This window comes from Bactrocera dorsalis, chromosome 1 (genome assembly GCF_023373825.1).
Source record: "Bactrocera dorsalis isolate Fly_Bdor chromosome 1, ASM2337382v1, whole genome shotgun sequence".
Classification (NCBI taxonomy): Eukaryota; Metazoa; Arthropoda; class Insecta; order Diptera; family Tephritidae; genus Bactrocera; species Bactrocera dorsalis.
In genome coordinates this window covers 53054366-53081892 of record NC_064303.1, presented here as the reverse complement: position 1 = coordinate 53081892, position 27527 = coordinate 53054366, and the positions used below count along the sequence as shown (strand labels likewise).

Below are 27527 nucleotides of genomic sequence, written 5' to 3'. Positions count from 1 at the left end.
ACCAAATCCACAGCGACCATATATACAAACTGGACGAAGGAGTATGGACTTGAACTTAATATTACAGTAGATGGCGTTAAAATTCCGACCGTCAATAACCCTAAGATTTTAGGCGTAACCCTCGATAGTCTATGCTCCTTCTCTCCCCATACGACCGCGATTATCACCAAGGTACAGAGACGCGACACAATCCTCAAGTCGCTAGCCGGCAGCACATGGGGAAAAGACAAAGAAACGTTGCTGGCAACTTACAAGGTAATAGGCCGGCCGGTCCTCAACTACGCAGCACCCAATATGGTCGCCTGGATGCAGTGGTACGCAGATGAGGAAACTTCAGACCTGCCAGAATGCAGCACTCCGGACCACGACGGGATGCCTCTTGATGTCTTCCATTGAACACCTCCGCAGTGAGACGCGCATGCTACATGTAAAGGAGCATAATGAACTCCTCTTCAGGCAGTTCCTGCTGGGATGTTTCCGTAGGAATCACCTTGCAGCCACCTGCTTGGAGCGGAGCCGCCTCCCAGGAACATCAAGAGGTAATTTTTCGACTACGTCGACGACATCGAACAGTACGCCGACCTGACTTCGGACGCAACGAACTTTCGACAGGCACTGACCGCCATTCACAGTGGAGCCATCAACACCTTCACCGACTCCCTTCCCGTGAATGGCGTTCTTGGAGTCAAACTACCACTCATTGCAGACGAAGAGCTCCAGTTGCCGCGAGAAACGCGAGTAACTCCAGCGCAACTTCGTTCTGGATACTGTAGACGGTTAAACTCCTACTTATCCAGAATCGACGCCGACATACCTAATGTATGTCCTGCATGCAACGAGTCTCCGCATGACACTGGCCACCTCTTTGCATGCCCTACAAACTCTACCCATCTAACACCTTCCTCCCTTTGGACCCCGTCGAAACAGCACGTTTCTTGGGCCTACCGCTAGATGACCTCGACGAAAACACAAGCAACTTTTACCATACTAACGGGGATTAGCAAACCGTTAAAACGACAACAACAACATGCAGTCTGAAAAGCGCGCCGGGCCAGAGAATGTAAAGTATAGAGAAGGTGCAAATTGAATTCTGTATGATGTTCGATTTGGCGGCTAACAGAGCCGATAGAATCAAAGAAAGGAAAAATTATTATTAATTATTTTTACAAAATCGGGAAAAATTAGGAAACGTTATTTTAATTTTATTTTTCTTTAGTTTAATTTTTTAATTTTTAAATGAATTAATAAAACAAATAAATTGTATTTATTTCGACTATTAAAAAGTTAAGAAGAAAATTGATGACATTCATGAAATCTGCACATTCGCATTATTTCATTTTCATTTCCATATTTGCGGCAATAGAATTTCTATGACACATACATATGTACATATATTATTTCTTTGGCACATTTGTCTGTATGTTTACGAAAGCAAATGCGAGCCATATACGAGAGCTGCTATATATATTTCTGTCCTAATAATGAAAATAGGAATATTTATCAACGAAAATGGTCTTATTGTTTTTCAAAATATTCTCCATCAAGATTTATACACTTTTGCATGCGCTCAAACCAATTTTCGAAGCACTTTTTCCACTCCGATTGAGGCACCTCCAAAACATGGTTTTTGAATGCTTCAACAGCATCTTCTTGTTGAAATGTTAGAATTTTGGGAATTTTTGAACTTTAAATTCGAATATCTCGTAAACTAAGCGTTTGCGGTACCTATAACCTTCAGATCGCGGCGCCAAAGAAATCGGAGTTGTGCCAGTTAGAGGATATGAAATTGCAAAATATAAGTAAGATTAATTTAAATCAAAAAAATACGTTCTTGACATATTGGTAATTTTCAAATTTAAACGCAAATATCTCACTAACTATAAGTTATTCACGAAATGCGGGGTATACTAAAGTTTTCCCTCAAAAACTAACCAGCAGTTTGATTTGAATAACTTAAAAATAAATTACATATAAATTAATAATAATATTCATACATATATGGTATATAATTAACTCCTTTATGTTACTTTCATGTGCATAAAGCATTTTGTAGTGGGCACCTGGCTGACTCTTTATTTCTTCGGCGACTGTATTATCCCTTAGGTCTCGATGAATTTCAGCATTTCTGCTGTACCAAGAAGCATTTATAATGTCTCTTAGCACCTTGTTTTGAAAATGTTATATAATATTAATACTGCTTTCATTTGCAGATCCCCACGGTTGCGTTCATATGGCCATATCGGCTTGATTATTTGTTTATAAAAAAGTAATTGTGTATGGACAGGTTTGAACTTCGCCCTATTAGCCATTTAATTTTCGACCATTTCAGGTTAAGTCCAATCCTTTTCACTTTAATATGTTCTTTCTAACGTAATCCAGCATCGAGCGTGATGGTAATCAGACATCTAGAAAACTTGTAGGTTGATAAGTGATTCTTTTGTTTGTAAAATTTACATGAACCGATTTGCCACTATTTTTTAGTTAAACTTACTCAGAGTTGATTGCATGTTGTAGGTATAGCGCAGCTTTTTTTTTTTGATGTTTTTTTGACGCATCGTATTGCGGTGTCATCAGCAAAAGTGGTACTGTTTAGTGCGGTACGGTAAGTCTCTTGTATATAGAATATGCTTCAATTTCTTTTAGTTTAGAGAATTCATTTCCTTGTTTTACACGGAAAAATCTCAAGGTGATAAGGATTCTAAAATAGCACAATACTCAATCGAAGACATGATAGGTTTTGGCAATTAGACTTCGTGCCACACCTTGTCGAACGCTTCCGCAACGTCAAGGAATAAAGCTGAGCATACGTTTCCCTCCTCCAGAGATTTTTTTATTTCGAATGTTATTCTATGAATTTGTTCTATTGTTGAGTACTTGTTTCTAAAACCTATTTTAATCTTTAATAAATTATTTTTTCAAAAAGTTTTGAGATTTTTAGAAGTAGTGAAACTAGTCTATATGACGAGACTACATGCGTATTCTTGGCTTAGGAACCATAACAACATCGGCAACTTTCCAAAGCCTTGGAAAAATGTTTCAGACGGATTTCTATATTGAAAAGATAGGTGAGCTTCATTTAAAATTTGTATGGTAACTGCTTTAACACTACAACTGTAATTAGATTCAGCTGCTTTTTTAACTTTAAGCTTTTTAATTTCACTTTTAAGTTTACAAATGGCGATGGCTGGAATTGATGCATGATCCTGTTGAATTCTACTGAGGAACACCATTTCACTTTTCTCATTTGGACGAAAGGTTTCAGCTAGGTGTTTTGAAAATGCATTAGCTTTATCACAATCACTTCTAGCCCATATATTGGAAGTATGTTTTAATGGTGCAAGGTGGCTTGTTGAACGTTTCAGATACTTTGTAATCATCTTTTTTGTCAGCGGATAGATGAGATAAATATTTATTAATTGACTCATTCTTAATATGAGCGATTTCTCGTTTTAATTCAGCTGTTGCCTTATTAAGGTTGGTTTTGTCGAGTAGTGAGTGTGTTTGTTATCATTTCCGCCGTATCTTTCTTTTCCTAATTGGGAGGATTTATATTTCTTTAGGATAATTTGAGCCTATATTTTTCCGCTTTATATCCCGAGTACTATCCCAAGCTGCTTGTTGAATTTCTTTCGTAAATGTGGCAACTTCTAACTCTAGCAAAGTTGCTAAGGAGAGTATTATAGTTTTGTTCACATAACGGTTGTTTGTAAGTCCTAAAACTAAAAGAGTCAGATATAGGGTTATATATACCAAAGTGATCAGGGTGACGAGTAGAGTTGAAATCCGGATGTCTGTCTGTCCGTCCGTCCGTCTGTCCGTGCAAGCTGTAACTTGAGTAAAAATTGAGATATCATTATGAAACTTGGTACACGTATTTCTTGGCTCCATAAGAAGGTTAAGTTCGAAGATGGGCAAAATCGGCTCACTGCCACGCCCACAAAATGGCGGAAACCGAAAACCTATAAAGTGTCAAACCTAAGCCATAAATAAAGATATTAAAGTGAAATTTGGCACAAAGGATCGCATTAGGGAGGGGCATATTTGGACGTAATTTTTTTGGAAAAGTGGGCGTGGCCCCGCCCCCTACTAAGTTTTTTGTACATATCTCGGAAACTACTATAGCTATGTCAACCAAACTCTATAGAGTCGTTTCCTTCAGTCATTTCCATATACAGTTAAAAAAAAACAGTTCAAAAAAATCGGATAATAACCACGCCCACCTCCCATACAAAGGTTGTGTTGAAAATCACTAAAAAAACGTCAGAAACACTAAATTTTACGGAAGAAATGGCAGAAGGAAGCTGAACCCAGACTTTTTTTAAAAATTGAAAATGGGCGTGGCGTCGCCCACTTATGGACCATATCTCAGGAACTACTCGACCGATTTCAACGAAATTCGGTATATAATATTTTCCTGACACTCTGATGACATGTACGAAATATGGGTGAAATCGGTTCACAACCACGCCTTCTTCCAATATAACGCTATTTTGAATTCCATCTGATGCCTTCTCTGTATAATATATACATTAGGAACCAATGATGATAGCGGAATACAACTTTACACAAATACGGTATTTGAGCTGTGGTATCCCTTGTGGAAAAATTGTCGTGATCGGACAATAACTTTTCAAGGTCCCTGATATCGAACACGAAGAACTCAGTGCCTAACCTAACCTAATTTTTTACCGAAAATGTCGGTAAATCTCTCAGAATTTAATTCTAATTAATTTACAACAAAATAAAAAAATGTGTAAATAACGGATAATGAAATCTCGATTATCACTTTATCATGCGAGAGTATAAAATGTTCGGTGACACCCGAACTTAGCCCTTCCTTACTTGTTATTGTATAGCTTCAAAATAAGATCTCTTCTAATAAGTAACTGTCTTCTTAAATGTTAGATATAATGGGGAGCTGCCTGAAGTAAGTCTCGCCTTTTAGCTGTCGTTAGGTGCGATCCCCAGTAAAAATGTTTCGCATAAAAGTCGCCTCCCATGATAAATTTCTGTGGATGTATATTGAAGTTCTTTATATCCTTCAATGAGGATTTTGTACCTCTCTAATGTTGTGGTTGAATATTGTGTGTTTTTATATCCTCCTACAATAACAGCAGTGCCTTCCCTCGCACAATTACTATGGTGGATTGTGTGATATATATCGTAGTTTTTTAAAGCTACATATATGACCGTGTCTTGTAAAATCAGTATATCATTATATTATATATATTTATATTAACATATTTAGACATTCTTGAGGTTAAAGGTTGAGCTTGAAGCTCCACTTGATGTAACGTTTACTTTATGAATGTCGTTATTTAATAGTTTTAATAAAAATGAACTTTTAGTATTATCTTTAATTAGGTTATTTAGTTTTTTATAATTAGCGATATTAGAATCATAATAGATAGAGGCCGCGGTTCATACTTCGATATTTCATATTTATTTGTGTGGTTTTCACCGTGGGCGATTATTTTGTTCTATAAGCTTTTGATTTTCACTTTTTAATTGTTCGCATAATTGTTCTAATTATTACAAAAAATTAGTCTTACCATATTTTGTACGAATAAAAATAAATTAATAAGAAAATGTATATAGTCAATACAAAATTCATTATCGTGTGAAGAACAAAGTAAAATCTTTCAGAAATTCTTTTCTCTTGATAAAAATCAATGGTTAGACGCGAAGTTAGTGAAATGTTAGTGGTAATAAAAGTTAATCGTGTAAGGAAAAATTCCTTATATGTAAATCGGAGAAACACAAACTGAAATATTTGAATTTTTGAAATTTTGCTGTAAATATCAAAAATTGTAAGTCAGCGTTAAATATATAATATGATTTCCTGATCTGGAAAACTTCCTCTACACTTACACACAAATTTTGTTATTCTAAAATTCACCCTAAATCATTAGTAGTTTTTATGGCGTTGACAGTTTTCAGGCGAGCTCAAAAAAAATCGTGGTCGCAGGTGTTCTTAGTTTTTTCGCGTAGAAAACCTTTTTGCGTTTGTTGCATTTGGCCGCTATTCAAAACAGTAACCGTGGTGAGTTTACCACCGAGGATTTTTAAGAGAAGGGTAATACTAAACGACTTTTTATTATCCATAGTCGATTACGTTCTGTTTTTGGAATATAATGTTTATATTTATTCATTTCAAAATTGGTATGGAAACAGCGTATATTTCTCAGGAATAAATATATTTGAATATATTATAAATTTAGTGAATATCTGGTCAGTTGTTGAGTTTCCAGGCCTGAAGCCACTCTGATAAGGTTCAATCTTAATAGAACCTTATATGCCACGTTGACGAGGCTTATGCCATGGTAGTTGGTGCGAATTGCGGGGTCTCCCTTTTTTGTGGATTGAGCAGAGCAAACATTTATTCCAATCCCTGGGCATCGTTTCGTCTGACCATATTCTCCAAAGAAGCTGATGATGCGTGCGCTTACAGTTCTTCGCCCCGTATTCGTATTGCTCGATTGGCAATCCATCAGCCCCGCCGTTTTTTGCTGTTCAGACAGGTAATTGCTATTCGAACTTCTTCATCGTCGGGCAACGGAACGGCTGCTCCATCGTCATCGATTGGGGAATCAGGTTCACCATCTCCTGGTGTTACGCTTGTTTTTGTACTATTGAATATAAAATAAATGGTTAAAAACGAATTAGTGAAGAGTTCGTGGATATAAAAGTTAAAAATAAAATTGTAAAATTCTTTATAAATCGGAGAAACACCGATTTTAAATAGTTGATGTTTTGAACTTTAAATGCACATATCTCAAAAACTATAAGTCAGCGACAACTATATATATATATAACTATATATATTTCCTTCATCTGGAGGACCTCCTCGATCCGTACATATCCATTTTATTCCCGAAATCGAGATAGTCAGTCTTACTCGATGATGCGTTACGACTCTACTCATCGTACCAATCGTTCGGCTCTTTGTTGTGATTTGCATCTTTTCGACGTCGAACTGCTTCGAGTCGATAATTAGACGTTTTTCGTCTATCACAGCATTATCCATCTAGTTGATGGCTTTCCGATCCGGAGACAGACATGTAACTTTATAAATTCCTGTGCTGGAATCTAGTACTACAGATAACCATATTTCGGGCTTGGGAGAAGTCAAAGCCAATCTCAAACCTAATTTGCGCTCCTTTATATGTCCACTGTAGTAAATGCCACAAGGATATACTCGCCTCAGTTCTTGTCCCGGCCATCGGATTTTTTGGACAGCTTTTGCTCTAACGAGGACAACAACTAGCTGGGCAGCGGTACTTTCCCAATGAAGGGACAGGAAATTCCAGGTACATGCCCTTAAATCGTAATCCTTACGACGTTTACAAGAGTCGTCATTTAAATGAAAGTTTCTCATGCGTGGCTTTTGTGGACTTTTAACTGGGAATGAATTTTTAAGGCCGGCTCTTAAACCCAGCGCACAACCCTATAGAGTTATGATTCGCCTTCAAACGGATATTTTTTGGCTACCCAGACGAGCCTTATGTAAAATAATCGTCTCCTGTCATTGCAAAGTGCCATAACTAAGCACTAAATTGAGATGTAACATTCATTCGCCCATTCTTGGGTGAAATAAATTCCGGGCGCCAACCCACCGATTTCGACTACATTAAGTACGTATTCTTCTCATAATTATATGTCACAGTGAAAATTGGCGAAACCGCACTACACGCACGCTTGCTTCCCATATAACACAATTTTAAATTCCACTTTCGAGTACAAAAGCAGGAAGCAATTAATATAAAGGGATACAACTTTGAACGAATAATGCGTTTAGTGTATGCTATCTTATTACTGAAAATTGTACAAATCCAACCAAAATTGTTCAAGCCCCTAGATGGCGATTATTTGGACTCTAGTACTTATAGTTGACTTTTGTTCAAAAATATAGGTCAATGTGTGAGTTATATAATTGAAAATCAGGGATAATCCTCGCTGACAATGGTATGTCTGTATGTCAAAAATTCGAACTCCCTTGTGACTTTGTACCGCATATATCGCCCAATATGTGAGTTATCTCAATGAAAATGAGAGCGTGTTTTACTCATAACAGTTTATCTTTCTGCCAAAAATAAAAAAAAATCAGCAAAAACTTGACTTACCCCCAATATAAGTAATATCAGGATTTTCGAACATCCAATCGACTTTACTCTATATGATTAGTTTTTTAGCATGTGCAATGTTAATAGTATGCGGTATTGGCAAAAATAGATAAAATTTGATCGATTCTACCCCAACTTCCGTATACTACCTATAAGCGTTTTCGTTTTTCTAATACACTTATGTGTCTGTCAGCATATGAGTTATATATGGTATATGCATACATATATTTAATTGCTTGGATTTCGATACTCTGGTAGACGTTTTACACCTTAAAATATTTTCCTGGTTTTGAGTCTTGAAAGTTGGAAGAGTATAAAATGTTCGGTTGCACTCGAAATTCCTCCGAAACTTGATTTTCATCGCAGAATGTTTGCGGCAGAGATAAAGAGATGCCCAACTCTGCAGTCACTGCAAATGCGAGATCCGCTCACCTACCGAACTTTGACAGTTGACTGGATTGGGTAGGTTTTGACATTTTGCAATTGGAATGACTGGAACGGCCAGATTGAAATTTTACCAGAAATATATGTGAACGGTTGCCTCCGTTCAAGATCGCTAATAAAAATTGTAAAACAATGAAAATCAAAGAAAATGCAAAATTTGCAATTTGATGCATAGTAGAATTAATTTTTAATTACAAATGATTAGGAACATTTATTAATTGAGAACAAACAGGCTTAATTCACCTTATTAATTATAGAAAGTTCAAAAGTCAATGGTTTTAATATACCATAAAATCATAAAAAAGGATTTAAATAGTTTCGCCATATATTAAAAATTCAATATATACTAATTTGCAATCATAATAAATGTTGGGTGTTTTAATTTAAATGCCCAAAATTTCTTATTTTGTTCGACCTGGCCACAATGGAAAATGTTATAAAAACAGCTTATTTTGAGGCCCTCTCACACTGGAATACGTTGGGCATCCCATTATCCATGGTTTGCGGCAATACTGACATTGTACACAAATTAAACAGCGGAAATTTACTTCATATCGGAATTGTACAGTTGAGTGAACAAAAAGAGGTTAAAATATTTTGCAAGTTTTAGAGTTTCGCATTAATATTTGTTTTTATTTTCCTTTGTATGGTGGGAAATTCCTAACACTGTTAGGAAAAAATTATATAAGTTATATTTGTATCTAAGAACAATTGTATTTAATAAGAAAACAGCACATTGTAAAACTTCACAATACCATATTGTTGTTCCTTTTTTGTTCACACCAATGTATATGTGATAAAACTGTTAGTAGTTACAATTAGGAAATCTTTTCTCAAATTGGGGGGCTTAAACGTACATATGCAGGCAGGTTTATATATCTACATATATAAAAAATAAAAGATACTTGTGACCATAATATATATTTTCTTTAAGCATATTGCAGTTCCTTTAATGAAAGTGCTTATATAAATATATGATTTGTGATATTTTACCAAAATATTCAAAGAATTGAGGTTTTTTTCTATAATTGTTTTGTTAAATTTTAAATTTTGCTTATGGAAATGTAATAAAATAGTAATAGGCATTTTACAAAGGGAACACATATTTTCAAAAAAATAAAAAATCATCAAGTAAAAATATGCAAGGTGCGTTCCAAAGTAAACAGGACTTAAAAAAATAAACAGGAAAAATGGTTTCAATCAATTAATTTTATTCAAAATTCAGCTTTTTGCACCGTCCAAAAGCATGTCGAACGAGTGTTTCAGCTCGTTGGCCGATATGACCGCCAGATACTTTGTCAAAATGAGATAAATCGATGCTTTGGAGATGTTCAATTCCATTTCCATGAATTACAATGATGATTTCGGTTGATTTTTGATGAATTCACGCACAGTTTCGATGGAATTTCCGGTGATCACGGATTTTGATTGGCCCATATGTTGATCGTCATTTATGTTTCAGGTTTCAATGTTTTCAAAGTGGTCGTGAGGACATAAATGACGATCAACATATGGGCCAATCAAAATCCGTCATCACAAACATACTGACACTTGAAACACAATAACTTCACTCCCAATCACTGGACAATCGATAAAGATAGTAGATTCTAACGCACCAGTCGACATATAGATGGCGCCACCAGGGGGCGCTAGATGCAAAAAGTCCTGTTTACTTTGGAACGTACCTTGTATGTAGTATATGGAATTTGGAGAATTTTCACCTGATTTTATCAATTAACTATTATCATGCCACATATTAACAAAACCTTCCTTGGGTTTCATTAAGGTAGCTCAGATACAATTTCCAATCATATGCAGCAAAGTCAACCGAGGGATAACACAAATATTGTAGGTGTGTTCAAAAAGTATCGCGAATTTTGAATTTTCGCGGGTTGCGTATATTCGAATTTCGAATTTTTTGTGGCGTTATGTTGGTACACATGTCTCTCACTTATGTCGACAAGCTTGGCCATTTTGAATGTTCATTTAATTGTTGACAACTGCTTTGCTTGCACGTGTTTTGGATCGTCTTCGATTTTTACCTATCAAAAAAATTGCACCACGATAACGCCCCTGCTCACACATCGTTGCTTGTCGTGACTTTTTGGCCAAAAACAACACACTAATGATGCCGCAGCCACCGTATTCCCCAGATCTGACCCCCTGTGACTTTTTCTTGTTCCCTAAACTGAAGAGGCCCATGAAAGGACGACCTTACGCTTCTCTTGACGAGATAAAGACGGCATCGAAGGAGGAGCTGAAGAAGATAAAAATGATTTTTTGAAGTGCTTCGAAGATTGGCAAAACCGTTGGCACAAGTGTATAATATCTCATGGGGATTACTTTGAAAGGGACAAAATAGATATTCATGAATAAATAAATGATTTTTGTAAAAACACAAAATTTGCGATACTTTTTGAACACACCTCGTATCCAGCATAAAGTCATCTGGAAGTTCGAAAATCTTTATATTAGGTATACGTCGCCTCAGGGAAGTATAGACCCGATTCAACCAATTTTTGATACACAATGTATATCTCACACATTGACCGATATTTTTTTTAATAGTCAACTATAGATACCACATATTAAATACATATGGGCTTGAACAGATTTTGTTGGATTTGCACTTCTTTTGGTCATAAGGTGGGATACTGCAAAACTGTGAGACGTTATATTAATTACTTCTTGATTTGTATACTGGGAAGTGAAATAATCAAATATAAATAAAAATTCTGTTATATGGAAAGTTAGCGTTATCGCACTGTGATATAGGAATATAATATATAGGAAGAATGTTATGTACTAAATTCTGTCGAAATCGGTCGGTCGGGTCCCGAAATATGAAACTTCCCAAAAAAGCGGGCGGTGCCACTCCCATCGTCCATTACGACACCGGCTCCATAAAGTTCTGTCATATTATCTTTGAGGTAAATTTTAATGTCTCTAGCGCAATTAGTTGTTGTTTTATTGCACCTTTAGTAGTTTTGAACAGTACCGTAAAATATTGCTGAATAGTACTCTGTGCTCAAATGTTTTTCTAATTTCATTACTTGCTCTATCGCCCATCTATCAAGATAACCTGCGAATGTTTCCATGAAATTGGTCAAATAGTTTTATAAGATGTTAGACTTGCTCACTTAGGTTTATTAGAACAGGATAGTGACCAGAAGATAGCTTAGTACATGTATCAACTGTTATGTGTGATTATTCTATATTTTTGATTACAGCAAAATCAACTAAATCTGGGGTTTTGCTACGATCACTAGGCCAGTATGTCGGCTTAATCGTTTTTTAATGTTCCATCATGTTCCTTTCCATCTGGGTGGTTTGTACTAAAGTTTAAAGAAATTGTTTTTTTCGTAAGATGAGTTTGTGACAAAAGCATAACATCTATATTATTTTCATGAAGAAATCTAATAAGCTCCAATTTATGTTGGTTAACACCGTTAGCATTCCATATACAAATGTACACTCATTTTTTACTTAAAAAAGTTTGCAATATTTGGTTTTGTGATTTGATTTTCTCTTTTCATTGTAGACATAAATTGAGTCATACATTGGGTAATACTGAAAATCATACTTTCAACGGTTCAATTTGGTTAGTTTTGGGACAATTGCATTCGTGCAGTGTTGCCTTTCACCACATTTGCATAGCTCCTGTTTGTAGGATTATTTTTAATATTATCCGGTTTTGAAACACGGACTGGGTTTTCAATAGTTTCGTTAGGAGAAATATTTATCATTTGATTACGGCGTTCTTAAATTCCGACAGACAATTTCGTTTTTAAATCTTTATATACAGGGCAACGCCTATAGTGTGCAGTATGATTTCCCCCAAATTCTGCGATGGAGCAGATATTTTAGGTTGTAAATCTGATGTGTATCAATTTTCTTTAGTTGGTTAGAATTTTGCATTAATTTAATTTTAAACATTGACTGTGTTAAAAATATTTACCACTCCTTTTATACTAAAACTACCTTCTTCCAGTGCATCTTTAACATCATTAGAGTATACCGAAGACTTCTATACCTTATCTAGTAATTATTGTTATTAGTTGACAAGTATTTTATAACATCCATGAAACTTTTTTCAGCGAATGTTTCAATTTTTGTTTCATTTATAGACTGCGATCCCCGCTACCAAATTACAATTTAGTGTTTAGTTATGGGACTTTAGAAGTTTTCGGGTAATGGCGCATTCTGGGTGTGGCAGTGGTCTGATTACGCCCATCTACGAACTCCGCATACCAAGTTACATCACGACATAGGACGGAAAGACGTCTGTCAGCCAGACAGTCACTTGGATTTCAACTTTTCTTGTCATCCTGATCATTTATATATACATAACCCTATATCAAACTCGCTTAGTTTTAGGCGATACATACAACTGTTAGGGTAACAAAGCTATTATACTCTGTGGCAACACGTTGCAAGAGTATAATAATGTTTCATTGTTCGACGAAATCTAGTAAGTTCCCATCAAATTTGTTGCTTATTAACTTATTTTATAGGCTATAGACTATATTACATTTAAGTTTTATCTGGCATAAACACAACCGAAGAAACTAAATTTAATATATTGAGTTGATATCAAAAACTCAACCAGAGGATTGTAATTTATTATGTTAGGGATATGATGCTTGGACCAAAGTTTGACCGTCTCTATTCATATTCAGCGCTAAATTTATGGTATAAGAAACTTTTTCCACTTGATTTTTATAAATATCTCACATTTTGCATTAACCTTTAACCCTGAAAGTGTTTCAAGGCAATTTCGTAAATATGTAACATATGTACATATTGAAGCACATATTCGGCATACGGTTTCTTAAAATAACGAAAATCATTATTTATTTAACGCCAATCGGCACTGTACATCAAATAAGAATTTTAATTCTAAATAAGACATCAGGCTTAAACATATAAAATTAGGAATGAAACAAGTAACCTAGTTCGTATGCTTGTATTTTAATAAAAGTATTTTTTACGAACTTTCTGAGGTTCTGTAGAGATCCGCTGAAGAAGTTGACGTCACCGTGTATAGAGTTTACCAATCTACAGATTCTTTCCTTTGGGCCATTGATTACATATGTAGTTTTTGTTCGATCTTCAAGTTTTCAGGATCCTTATCTGTCGAAGGTTAAGCTCATTTGGTATGATTTCAAAGTCTGCAAAGATTTCTAGGGCATCAATTAATCCATTGAAGATTTTGAAGAAGAAGATGAGGTCTGCTACCTGCCGTCGAGATTTTAGGTCATTTATCTTCAGAATTCTTCGGACGTCATCTGTTCAACTGATATCGTTTGTTGAATTGTGACGTCACTGTTACACTTTCCTAGCTGTAGCCCTAAATTCTTCGCTGCTGAGCCCGGTACACCGAGCGTGATGCCTAGTAGCTACATTGAGCATATTGAATGCTGCTAGAACCTTCTCGAATAACCTTAAGACAAGCCCCGAAAGCACATCTGCTGGTTGACTTTTTAGGAGGCATAACCACCGTATTTTTTGTTCACTTTGATTGCTTTCACCTAACTTAACAAATCATTAAGTAATTAAATTTAGATATTTATAAAAAAAAAACAACTAATAAATGATCGGCACAAAATTTAGCACATGTTTACTTTTAGCCCTCTAGCAGAAAAAACAAATATGAATATGAATAATTTTAGATACAATATTACCGGACTTATGACAAACTAAAGTATTTTTAGTAAGGTATTTTACATATTGACCGATATAAACGGTCAAAAGCCAACCGAAATTTTCGTACATTAGATATATAGGTAATAGGAGTAGTATTGACTTGATTTTTATTTAATTTTGGAAATGGAATATACTATGAACGAAACAAAAGTCAATCGGATGTTTGAAAATTCGAATATTTTCAGCACAAAGATACGTTATTATTAGAAAAACATTCTTTTTCAAGTTTATGATATCTTAATTTTTACTTAACACTAGAAAGACGGAAGCTTTGTTATACCTCTATAAATGAAAATTTACGATTTAGTGTAGGTAAGGCCGTAGGGTAGATCCTCGTACAAAGGTAATTCAATATTCCACTTGGATAGCTGTGATTTCCAAAATTTATTGGCATAAATCAGCAAACTATTATAGATCGAACAAGCGTTTTGATCAAAAAGCTACTTCGCTATTTTCGTCGGATGTATATCTACCGAAATGTTTTGTTCTTAGTGTGGCAAAATTTAGGAGTGACTAAATGATTCCACCTCTCCTTCCAGTATACAGCTTTGCCAATTTGCATGCAAAGAACAAGTAATCGAGAGAACCTCTTGCATTCCACCCGGAACCAGAAAAATCTCACATCCCTATAAGTTTCTGTTGTTGACAAATTCACGAGAGTTTGAGTTTGAAAATAGAAGAATTAATTCGGGTAAAGTCAATATAGAGGCTTTCAGTTAGTACTGATAAACTGTCGATTGCCCGAACCTTCCTCTAATTGAGCAAATGGAGTAAATGATATAACGTAAAAAGGTTGTTGAAGAAGAGAGAATCACCAACCTACGGAGTTCTCCGGAAGTGTCATAAGAACTTTTTTCCATCGTACGAAATCGGAACAGAGGCACTATAGTTTGAAGCCGATACGAATTGGTTTCCCTTTTACAAATATTTTGCAGTAGTGAATCCCGAAATATGAAATCATATGCTCATCAATCGAAAAATTAGTAGAAAAAATTCCAACTTCCATGTAATTCATAATTAGTGGATCCATCAAGGATCAAAGTTTGGCAAATCGTTTTTAGACTGCTGTTCATCAGATGCTGTATCGATTTTATTGTCTGAAAAGAATGTCGAGCCATTGATTGTTTCACCTTTCTTTCTCCTTTAAAGTCTATAATATCAATTCAAGCTGAGTATTATAGCACTATTTCTTTTGGCGAAATGTGACCTGTCGCCGCAGATAAAACACTTATTGAACGGACTTGATTTCTGAAAAACTATGTTTGAGAACAATTGTTTCTAATGGATGTCACTCGCGCGTTGTGGCTTGCTGGAACGAATCCTTTTATAGACTATGACAGTCATAGAATTCCCAACATTACGGAGAGTAAAATTTGGATATTCGACTCAAACCTATGACTGCTTTCGTAAACGTAGTGTACAAAGCATATACAATGTTATATATTATATGTACATATACTATATATTCGGTAGGCCATTGCACTAATTTGGACGAAGTATGAAATCCATGAATGCATGAATAAATTTGCATGCATTGCATTGAAAATTTAAAATGGAATGTTCGCTGATGAAATAATTTATTTTATATATTTATAAAATAATTTATTTTATATATATTATGTATTAAATTTTAATTTATTTAGTTATTTTTAGTCCTAATAATAGACAATGCACGGGACCAAATAAATGCTTTGCATATTGCGTTTACTCAAGCATCCTATGCTTTCTGCATCTGTTTCGGAGCCCTCATTAACAGTCAAGCCGAAATATTCCATTAGTCGGTTGTGTAGTGTCACTAACCCTGAATCACCCAACCTCTCTTTGAAACCGTCCACTGTAAAGTTAAGAATCTCATTTCGGTCCGTAGTTACAAAATGTGAATTATAATGATTTAAATAGATACATATAATGCAATAGTGTGTTTCTCTTAATATTACTTATTCTTTTTAAAAACTAGTTTTAAGCAAAAACAATACAAGGCTTCTCAAATTATTTATAATTTTAAATGTGGACAACATATTGATTATCTGCATTATTCAACCGATGTACACTTCGCTTCCTCACGCTGCAGCCAACTTGGTTACTTACGCTCTGCTGACTCACCGTTGACTGTAATTTGTACATCACTTGTTGCATCTTCTACCGTTGTCCATTACAACTGTTAGCGAACCCGATTTTTGTACACCACGACAGTTTCGCTGTTGTCTGTTACAACCTTCGATGCGTTTGGGTAGGTACCTTAGAGAGTACCGAAATTTTCATTTAACGACCACAATTTGGAGTAACGATTGTACTCCGTTATTCACTTTGCCAAATATTTTCATTTTTATTGAATATTCACTTTACGAAGATTGCCACTAAATTCACAAAATTCCACTTCTGTCACGAAAATGTTGACTTTTATTTTATTGTTTTGAAAAATGAAACGATTAAATAATATTTAAATCTTAACAATTTACAAACATACTACATATGTATGTCCCTGCATCTTTTGGAAACGTCTTTTTGGAAGAAATCGTAAAAGCTTTGTCAGCAAAACTCTGACTGTAGCACTAATATAGCACTCATTTTAGTTGAAGAAAATTTAAATTTTTGAAAAATAAAATATGTACATCAGTTGAAAACACTTCACTTCCTGCAAACAGCAGTTTCGATGATAACAATTAACTATTCTTTAGGAAAAAAAGCTATATCGAAATTATTTTGTTAACTAATAGAGATTTCAGAGCGGACATTGTAGAGAGCGGATTCAATATTAAATGCATGACAGTGTTATAACAAAATGTAAACGCATTTTCGGAATGTAGTTTAGATTATTTCTATAGTAACGTAGTGGTTATCGATTTAAGTTGTAAGTTCCATTCATAACTTTTACATTTTTATTTTATCTCTTTTTAAAATCTATTGGCTGAATATTTATTATTATTGATTACACTTTTTTTCTGTTTGTGCCAAAAGAGTAGCAAAGATATGTAAAAATACAAGGTGCGTTCTATAGTAATCTAGCGTCCCCTGGTGGCGCCTTCTATATGTCGACTGGTGCGTTAGAATCTGCTATCTTTATCGATTATCCGTGAGAATTTCATGACATTTCATCGATTAGAAGTGAAGTTATTTCGTTTTAAGTGTCAGTATGTTTTTATTATCAGTGCGAAACATTTTAAAATTGGTAAAACTTTTACCGAAACGTTTCAGTTGATGAAACAAGTTTATGCCGATGATTTCCCATCCCGTAGCAGAGTGCACGAGTGGTTTCAACGTGGTCGTGAGGACATAAATGACGATCAACATATAGGCCAAACAAAATCCGTGATCATAGGAAGTTCCATCGAAACTGTGCGTGAATTCATCAAAAATCAGCCGAAATCATCATTGTAATTCATGGAAATGGAATTGAACATCTCCAAAACATCGATTTATCGCATTTTGACCGAACATTTGTGCTTACGAAAGGTGTCTGCACGGTGTGTTCCGCACCTAAAATCACATTTTAACCATTAACCACTTCCCGCATTCACCTGATGTGGCACCGTGCGACATCTTTCTTTTCCGAAAAATGCATTTGTCCGTGAAAGGAAAATGTTATGCAAACGTAGAATCCATTCAAAAGGCTTGCATCGGCATACTGGCGCACATACCGGCCAACGTGCTAAAACACTCGTTCGAGATGCTGTATTGAAGCAGAAGGAGACTATTTTGAATAAAATTAATTGATTTTGCCGAAAAACCATTTGTTCTGTTTTTGAAGTCCTGTTTACTTTGGAACGCACACAGTAATCAGACCGGTATTCGTAATTTCAGGAATGATCCCACTTTTACAGCTGGAAAAGAAGGGTGCCCTTTGCGAAATTTTCAGCTTTGCAGTTTTCAGCGATTCCAAGCACCGACTAGTTTAATAACTTTGACTAACCTTGCGAGGCGCGTATTGCTACTCTGCTGACGAATTGAATGTTTAAATTAATAAGATTGAATTATTTTTTAGTTGCTGCACCTGGTACTTTACAGTACTAACTTCTTATATCTAAGTAAGCTTAAAACTAAGCCTAAAGTGAAACCGTTCGATGCTGCATACCTAACTTCGTTCGGGTGCCCGATTTTCTTCCATTGTGACAATAACATGAAGCGGCAAATTGATTTATACCTCTCCGAATGCTTCTACTGCCATCTTAAAAGTTCTTTTTCTGTTTGAAAATTGCATTCTGAAGCTAAATTTGATGGAGAGCTCTTGACTGAAAACTCGCCCTCAAACCTCCCCCCGTCCACTTGTCCCTTGTGAGCATGTACACAGAGAAGAAAGTAGACATAAATTCTTAATTTTCCAATTACATTTAACCCATTACTGCCTGCTTATAGATCCCGCCTTACGATTTCGAAAATTTATGCGGAAGTTTATGTAGATCATAGAAGTTGCTCTGCGGAATTTAAGGTTTGTAACTTTCTGCATACCTGAGATATGCGATGGGTTATAAAATACCCAATGGGCTAATAAGAGTTCAAAGTGCACCTGAAATTTAATATATAGTACGGGTGTTGAAATTGTGAATCATTTTCTGGTTTTTGAAAATGTCTTAACTTTGACTTTGAAAATTGACGCTTATTAATCGAAATTTTGTCCTGTCTTATAAGGAGTGTATATCATTTTACATTTCCTATATGATTTAGATTATTCTTCGCGTAAACACTTGCGTGGGTATTTAAATACACATCGGGCAGAAATGCATTAATTATGCGAATTTGGTTAACAGAACAAAACATTGATTTCTAAATTGAATAAAAAAAATCGATTTCTGGAACAAGCAAATTCGATTTTCCACTCGAATTCTTCGTTTGTATGTAAAGGTGAAATTCATATTAAACAAGCTATTTCAGAATACTTAAAAATCAATATTACAAAGTTATGCAAAAAATTGTAGTATTTTCACAACGAATGAGTAAACTAATTTAAAGCTACTACACTTAATAAAATTAAATTTGAATGCTATGCGTCGTTTTTCATTTATTAATGTTTCATCTCACAAGGTTTAGCAGTCCTTCCATTTAAAAAACTTAAATTTGTATATAGCCATACGAAATATGTGCATTCAATAAGCGTTCACGTAATATATTATAGGTTCAGTCGCATTTGGAAAACATATCCTAAACCTTCTACCGAAAACGATGGATTGCACACAACGAATATATTTTTATTGTATTCTTACTAATCCCAATAAAAGAAAATAAAAAAATCTACTCGAAGCAATGTTTGGTGTGACAACTTCTACTAATGCTACCTATAAAAACTTGATATTTCGACCACGTTTGTTGACCACATTGTTGATCGATTTTCACAAACGTCTACAGTTGATGACAAATAGAGAAGTTGTTGTCCTTTCTCGATTCTAAACAATTCAGCCATAAAAACTATTCGCAAACGCATTCGCAGAAATAGCTTTAGAAAACAAAAGAATATTTCAAGGAAAAAGCCCAGATAAATGTCAAAACTTAACCCACCGTGGCTAAACGCACGTGAAGAAAATTATATATAATAAGTATAAATTATCAAGAATCATCCAAAAAAGAAAAAATATCATTCCAAGAGTTCAACCTGGTCACGATCAAGTTTCTGTAATGGTTTCGTGGATGTCTCCTGTAAACGCATTACACTTTTTTACTTACGTGAAAAAGATGTTAAAACCCAGGGGGCAAAAGAGTACCATCAGGTTGTATTAGAAGGTTCAGCAGTTAAGTCTTCGATGAAGAGCATTGGATCTGGCAAAATTCTGATGCCGACACAAGACAAAAACTATCCAAAAGTAGTTTCAAGGCAATATTCGTGGTTTAATTTTCCAGATTGGTTGACCATTTCGAATAAAGTTAATACATGTATTATTAAATAAACTTTATTAAAACTGTATTATAGCTTAAATTTTATAACGGCCTAAACTTGCAACAGAACTTATTGTAGGACTAATAGCGCAGTTTCTAGCATTATTTGCGACATTTTAAGGTAAGGTCTCATTTTGCAAAAAGTTACTATTCACAACGGCGTCTCTTGTTTTTAGTCCCAAAATATTTGTCTTAAAGTTGCCTCACTTTAAAGAGGTGTACGAATTCGAAATGGAACGTTTTTATCGAAAAAATTAAAATATTTTTAGTGTGCTGGCAGAAAACGAATCAAATTTATAGTATAAAGTGGCCTAGTCATAAATTTACCTCGTATGGATTAAATATTGGGTTGTCAAAAAAGTCTTGCGATATTTTCGCTAGTTGGCACTGAAAGCGCGTAGTTCTAGTTTTATTCGTCGCATCGGGTCATGCTATACCTTTTTGGAAAGCTCATTTCACGCGCGTGTTTGATTGATAAAATAAAGAGAAAATACTGCATATTTTACAGTACTACTACGATAAAGGCAAAAATGCATCTCAAGCCGCCAATAAAATTTGTGCAGTTTATGGACGCGATACAGTTTCCATTTCAACCGCACAACGATGGTTTCAACGTTTTCGTTCTGGTGTAGAGGTGGTCGAAGATGCGCCACGCTCCGGAAGGTCTGTCGTCGAAAATTGCGATAAAATCGCTGAATTGGTCGAAAGAGACCGGCATAGTAGTCATCAAACCGTTATAAACCATTTGAAGAAGCTTGGAGTCACTAAGAAGCTCGATGTATGGGTGCCACACGAATTGATTCAATAAAAATACCTCAAGACTTTTTTGACAACCCAATATTTTAAAATTAATAGTCGACATTAATTAGGGCTGTGGTGGAACCCAAGACAGAATTGAATAATTGTCAGAATTGCAAACAGAATCTGTTTGAATTTTCGTCTTTTCAAACATGCGCAAACCCAACATTCAAATCAGCTGTTTACTAATATGACAAAACTTGCAAATGAATACATTTGGAAGCAATCCTATTAAAGTTTTTAATGAGTTCCGAATTAAAGAAATATTTTACGAGATAACATTTATCGCATGAATAAAGACGTATTTGGGTGTTAAATTACGTTAATTACATATAAATGGGTATATCGAATTCCGAGGTGAACTTACTATAATGACTGGACTAATGTTTTAGACAAGCTTAGGAATTCAAATTAACAAAAGCTGTTTAAAAATTAACTTTTTAAGATGCACTTTATTTAATACAATGGGTGATAATTTTTCAAACCATCCTTGTCAATGCATAACAATGCATATCAATATCATCGGCATACGCCAGCAGCTGTACACTCTCATAAAAGATTGTACCTGCTCGATTAAGTTCTGCAGCTCGAATAATTTTCTCCAGCAGCAGATTGAATAAGTCGCACGATAGGGAGTCGCCTTGTCTGAAACCTCGTTTGGTATCGAACGGCTCGGAGATGTCCTTCCCGATCCTGACGGAGCTTTTGGTGCTGCTCAACGTCAGTTTACACAGCCGTATTAGTTTTGCGGGGATACCAAATTCAGACATCGCGGCATAAAGGCAGCTCCTTTCCGTGCTGTCGAAAGCAGCTTTGAAATCGACGAAGAGGTGGTGTGTCGATTCTCCTTTCACGGGTCTTTTCCAAGATTTGGCGCATGGTGAATATCTGGTCGGTTGTTGATTTGCCAGGTCTAAAGCCACACTGATAAGGTCCAATCAGTTTGTTGACGGTGGCCTTTAATCTTTCACACCATACGCTCGACAGAACCTTATATGCGATGTTGAGGAGGCTAATCCCACGGTAGTTGGCGCAGATTATGGGGTCTCCTTTTTTATGGATTGGGCATAGCACACTTAAATTCCAATCGTTGGGCATACTTTCGTCCGACCATATTTTGCAAGGAAGCTGATGCATGCACCTTATCAGCTCTTCGCCGCCGTATTTGAATAGCTTGGCCGGCAATCCATCGGCCCCTGCCGCTTTGTTGTTTTTCAGTCGGGCAATTGCTATTCGAACTTCTTCATGGTCGGGCAATGGAACGCCTGCTCCATCGTCATAGATTGGGGTATCGGGTTCGCCTTCTCCTGGTGTTGTGCGTACACTGCCATTCAGCAGGCTGGAGAAGTGTTCCCTCCATAATTTAAGTATGCTCTGGGCATCGGTGGCTAGATCACCTTGGGGGGTTCTACAAGAGTATGCTCCGGTCTTGAAACCTTCTGTATGTCGCCGCATCTTTTCGTAGAATTTTCGAGCATTACCCCTGTCGGCCAGTTTTTCGAGCTGTTCGTAGTCACGCATTTCGGTGGCTAGATCACCTTGGGGGGTTCTACAAGAGTATGCTCCGATCTTGAAACCTTCTGTAAGCCGCCGCATCTTTTCGTAGAATTTTCGAGCATTACCCCTGTCGGCCAGCTTATCCAGCTGTTCGTACTCACGCATTTCGGCCTCTTTCCTCTTCTGTCTGCAAATGCGTCTCGCTTCCCTCTTCAACTCTCGGTATCTGACCGCACGTGTTGTGGTCGATCGTAACGTTGCGAGGTAGGCAGCCTGTTTTCTCTCCGCTGCGACACGGCACTCCTCGTCGTACCAGCTGTTCTTTTGCACTTTCCGAAAACCAATGGTTTCGGTTGCAGCTGTACGTAAGGAGTTTGAAATGCCGTCCCACAGTTCCTTTATACCGAGTTATTGACGAGTGCTCTCAGAGAGCAGGAGTGCAAGCCGAGAAGAGAATCGTTCGGCTGTCTGTTGTGATTGCAGCTTCTCGACGTCGAACCTTCCTTCTGTTTGTTGGCGTGCGTTTTTTGCTGCACAGAGGCGGGTGCGAATTTTGTCTGCAACAATATAGTGGTCCGAGTCGGTGTTAGGACCTCGGAGCGCACGCACATCTAAAACACTGGAGACGTGTCTTCCGTCTATCACAACATGATCGATCTGGTTGGTAGTTTTTCGATCCGGAGACAGCCAGGTAGCTTGATGGATCTTCTTATGCTGGAATCTAGTACTACAGATAACCATATTTCGGGCCCCGGCGAAGTCGATCAGCCTCAACCCATTTGGGGATGTTTCGTCGTGGAGGCTGAATTTACCGACCGTAGTACCAAAGATGCTTTCTTTGCCCACCCTGGCGTTGAAGTCGCCAAGCAAGATTTTTACATCGTAACGGGGGCATCTCTCATAAGTGCGCTCCAAGCACTCATAAAAGGCATCTTTGGTCACATCGTCCTTCTCTTCCGTCGGGGCGTGGGCGCAAATCAGCGATATGTTGAAGAACCTCGCTTTAATGTGGATTGTGGCTAGACGTTCATTCTCCGGAGTGAATGAAAGTACTCGGCGACGGTGTCTTTCTCCCACCACGAATCCAACAACAAACTTGCGCTCCTTTATATGGCCACTGTAGTAAATGTCACAAGAACCTACTCGTCTCTGTCCTTGTCCCGTCCATCGCATTTCTTGGACGGCGATACCGAGGGTTGAAGAGAGAAGCCAGACGCATTTGCAGACAAAAAAAGAGAGGGGAGGAAACGCTTGAGTAGGAAGAGCTTGACAAGCTGGCCGACAAGCTGGTGCAGAGGCATGGGCGATGACAACATCTGACGACGAAAAGTTCTGCGAAAGATTTATGGTACGAGGTTTGACAATTAAGTAATGAGACTGATTTTATTGCCGCGCTTGTAGTAAACCTGTGACCTGTGACCTGTGACTGTTTCCGGCATCCCTCCCCTCTCCATTGATATATGTACCATCACTCTAGCTTGTTAAGTTCGCCTGCTGCGTCAAGTTGAGTAGACGTGTGTTTGTAGTGCTCGTCACGAAAATGGAAAACCGAAATCAAGAGCAATGCGTCGCGATAAAATTCTGCGCCCGATTGGACGAAACAGCTACGGAGACGTACGCTAAAAATGTAAGAGTGTATGGTTATAGTGCTCTTAGTCGTGCCCAGGTGTTTCGATGGCACAAAGAGTTTAAGGAGGAGCGTGAAAACGTGGAATACCAGGCGCGGAGTGGAAGATCGGTCCAGGTGCGGACTAACGCGAATGCGCAGCGTGTTCGCGCATTAATCAGTGAAGATCGGCGTTTAACAGTTCGAATGTTGTCTGCTATTGCCAAGTACTCGAAAGATTGCGAAAACGTGTCAACAGGGTGCGCCCAGACATCACTCGTAACTGGATCCTTCATCACGACAACGCACCGTGCCACACCGCCCTCAGCGTGTCCCAGTATTTGGCCTCTAAAGGGAATCGCCGTGTTGCAACAGCCGTCTTATTCGCCTGACCTGTCACCCTGTAACTTTTTTTGTTTTCTAAAACAAAATCGGTGGTCAAAGGAACCCATTTTGAGTCGATTACGGACATCCAGGCGGCCGTGACGAGGGTACTCGCGGGCGTCACAGTCGAAGCGTTCCAGAAATGTTACGAAGCATGGAAAACGCGGTGGAATCGCTGTATAGCTGCCCAAAGGGACTACTTGGAATGGGATGGCAGAGTTGTAAAATAATTTTCAAATATACGGTTTTTATGGAATCAGTCTCATTACTTAATTGTCATACCTCGTATTTTGCGCATTGGCCACGGCTAATACCGAATTCGATGGAACGTTGAGCTCCTTAATTTATACAACATTGACATTGTTCAGCGAATGGACGAAAATACTCCAGCTCTGAAAGTTCTCGACGCAGTACCTGCCGGGGGAAACAAAGGAAAAGGAAGACCTCCACTCCGTTGGGAAGACCAGGTGAAGAAGGACTTGACTTCATTTGGAATCTCCAATTGGCGCCACATCGCGAACAGGAGACGCGATTGGAGTAATTAACTCGGCTATAACCACGTAAGAGGTGTCTACGCCAGTAAAGACGCTATGTGTTAAATAAACTTAGATGAAGCATGTATGGAAGATAACCCACCACTATTTCTTACCACAAGTACTTACGCGATAAAATGAGATAGAACCGTCCATTATTGATCAGCTTAATAATTCAGTCTTTTCTTGATGAGCAGTCATTTAACGTTGGTTGCTAGGCAGAACGATTATACCATATTCTTTTAATGCATAAGGGTTCCTCGTCACTCTCCTCACATTCAGACACTTCGTCAATATACCCATTGCGATGCGTAACTACAAGCTTCTTAGAAACATCTTTTGGTAACTTTAAAATCTGCAAATCATCTTCATCGGTTACCTCATCTGCTCTGTCAGCAAAATAACTCTGTCACATTAGTCACAAAAAACCACAATACATATTTGTAGAGCCTAAAAAAGTTATACATCATTTATTGTGATATATAAATGATGTGCCCATTGTACTATAAAAAATGATACCTTGCAAAATCTTTTCATAAAGCCTACAAATAACAAAATCTTACACTTACCGTTTTTAATTTATTAAATCTGTTCTTTTAATATTTTTAAGTATGTAGCTAAAATTTGAAAGTAAAATGTAATACTGTACTGAAAAATTGCTACTTTGGACCATTTCCGATATGTAAATTACATTTGCTAATGTCAAAATCAGGCATCAGCTATTACATCTGCAATCTTTTTTAAAGCAAAGCAAATATAATAATCACAATTTTATTTTAGTTTAGTCATAGTACTCTTTTCAGAGTGAGTTGAAATAGTATCGTTTATATAGTACACAAGACGCAAATGGGTTAAATGTGATATAATCAGGGGCGGATTTACCGAACAGGCAACATAGGCAGCTGCCTAGGGCGGCAAATTTTTAGGGGCGGCAAATTCTGACCGTTTACACTAGATAAAATGCTACTTTCAAATGAAAACCATAAGATTTTTCACCCAAAAGTGTACAAGTCTACCATATTGTTAAATTTACTTTTCTAACAATCTTGTCAAATGAAATTTAGCCTCTTTATTGTATTCTCACAAATGCGCAGTTCAAATTCGAATACATGCAGGGCTACCACAATCGGGCAACCGCAGTTACTATAAAATTGATAACTCTCGAAACGTTGATTCGATACATGGCTGCCACCGCGATTGGAGTTGATGAATTGTTGAATTGAATTATGCAGGACTGCAACAGTTGATTAAAAATCGTAATGAATACGCTGAATACGTGCCTTGTGCAGCTCATTCTCTCAATTTAGTAGGAAATCACGCAGTTCGACAGCTGCTGCTTTTTTTAATGATCTTCAAAGTTTGTATAACTTTTTCTCAGCATCTACGAGTCCTTGGGATATTCTACAATCTTACTGCAAGAAATCTGAGAAAATTACTGTAAAATCCCTTTCACTAACACGCTGGTCAGCTCGCAACGATGCCGTTTGCACTCTTGATCAGTATTACATTGAAATACTACAAGCTTTGTATTGCATAGAACACAATCTTTCACAAAAAGCTGTCACACAAAGTGAAGCCAAAGGTATTCGAAAACGTTTTGAATTACTAGAAACAGCTTTTATGCAATCTTTGTGGAGTTTTTTACTTTCGAAATTCAATGCTGTAAGTAAAAAATTACAATCAACACAGACTAACCTGAATGAAGTAGTTCAATTGTATCAAAGTCTTATAAAAGTTGTGGGTGATGCACGTGAAGATTTTGACTTTTTTGAAGGTAGAGCATTCGATTTGTCAGTCAACCAAGAATACAAAACAATTCAGGGTAGGGTAAAGCGTCGGAAAATTTATCACGATGAAACGAAAACAGAGAAGGTAACATTGCTTGGGAAAGATGACTTCAGAGTCAACACATACAATGTTATCTTTGATAATCTATTACTTGAATTACGGGAAAGGTGCTGAAAATATTAAGGAATTAACGAAAAATTCTCTGTTTTGATTTTGACGCAAAAAAATGTTCATAAGGTTTCTGACCCAATCTAATCATTCAAGATCACTGTTTTTTTTCCTTTTTGAGTAAACTTTACTAGTAAGTACTGCCGAAGGGTTCTTAATAGGATTACAATCAGGACTACATGTAGGCCGTTGCATCAATTTAATGTGTTTTGAAAGAATTAAGTGACTGGGATTATCTAAAACATGTATTATCTTGCTGGAAAACGAACTTTTTCTCAAAAAATCATATTTTTCATAATAAATCAATAACATGACTTCTAATAACTTTGTGTAGATTTAGGAGTTAATTTTCTTTATAATAAAGGAAATTGGCAATGCTCCAAAACACAAAATGGCTGCCCAAAACAAGTAAGTTGAAATTTGTTTTTCATCCGAATAAATAACATTACGCCATTCTTCACGACGAGTTTATCTTCTTAATATCAGTCTTGCGACATATTTGGTAGTGGCGGGAAGATACAATTTGTCCTTGATTTCTAGAGATATTCTGAATGGCTTCTTAACGAATTTTTCCTTTTTGGCGCAATGTAATCTTCGCGTTTTCTCTATATGGAG

General features: G+C 36.7%; 1 protein-coding gene across 15 annotated transcripts in view; it reads left to right on the top strand.

Moving 5' to 3' along the window:
- Positions 1-27527, top strand: part of LOC105226771 (cAMP-dependent protein kinase catalytic subunit 1) — a 110734-nt gene that overhangs the window by 6803 nt on the left and 76404 nt on the right. Inside the window, exon 2 of one of the 15 annotated variants that reach the window (XM_049445980.1) lies at positions 12695-13038. The exons of 13 other annotated variants lie outside the window; for them this stretch is intronic. The gene's annotated coding sequence lies outside the window, so the exon portion shown is untranslated. Of the gene's footprint in view, positions 1-2928; positions 3066-12694; positions 13039-27527 lie in introns of those variants that run through there. One more of the 15 variants, XM_049445982.1, reaches the window with a different exon arrangement.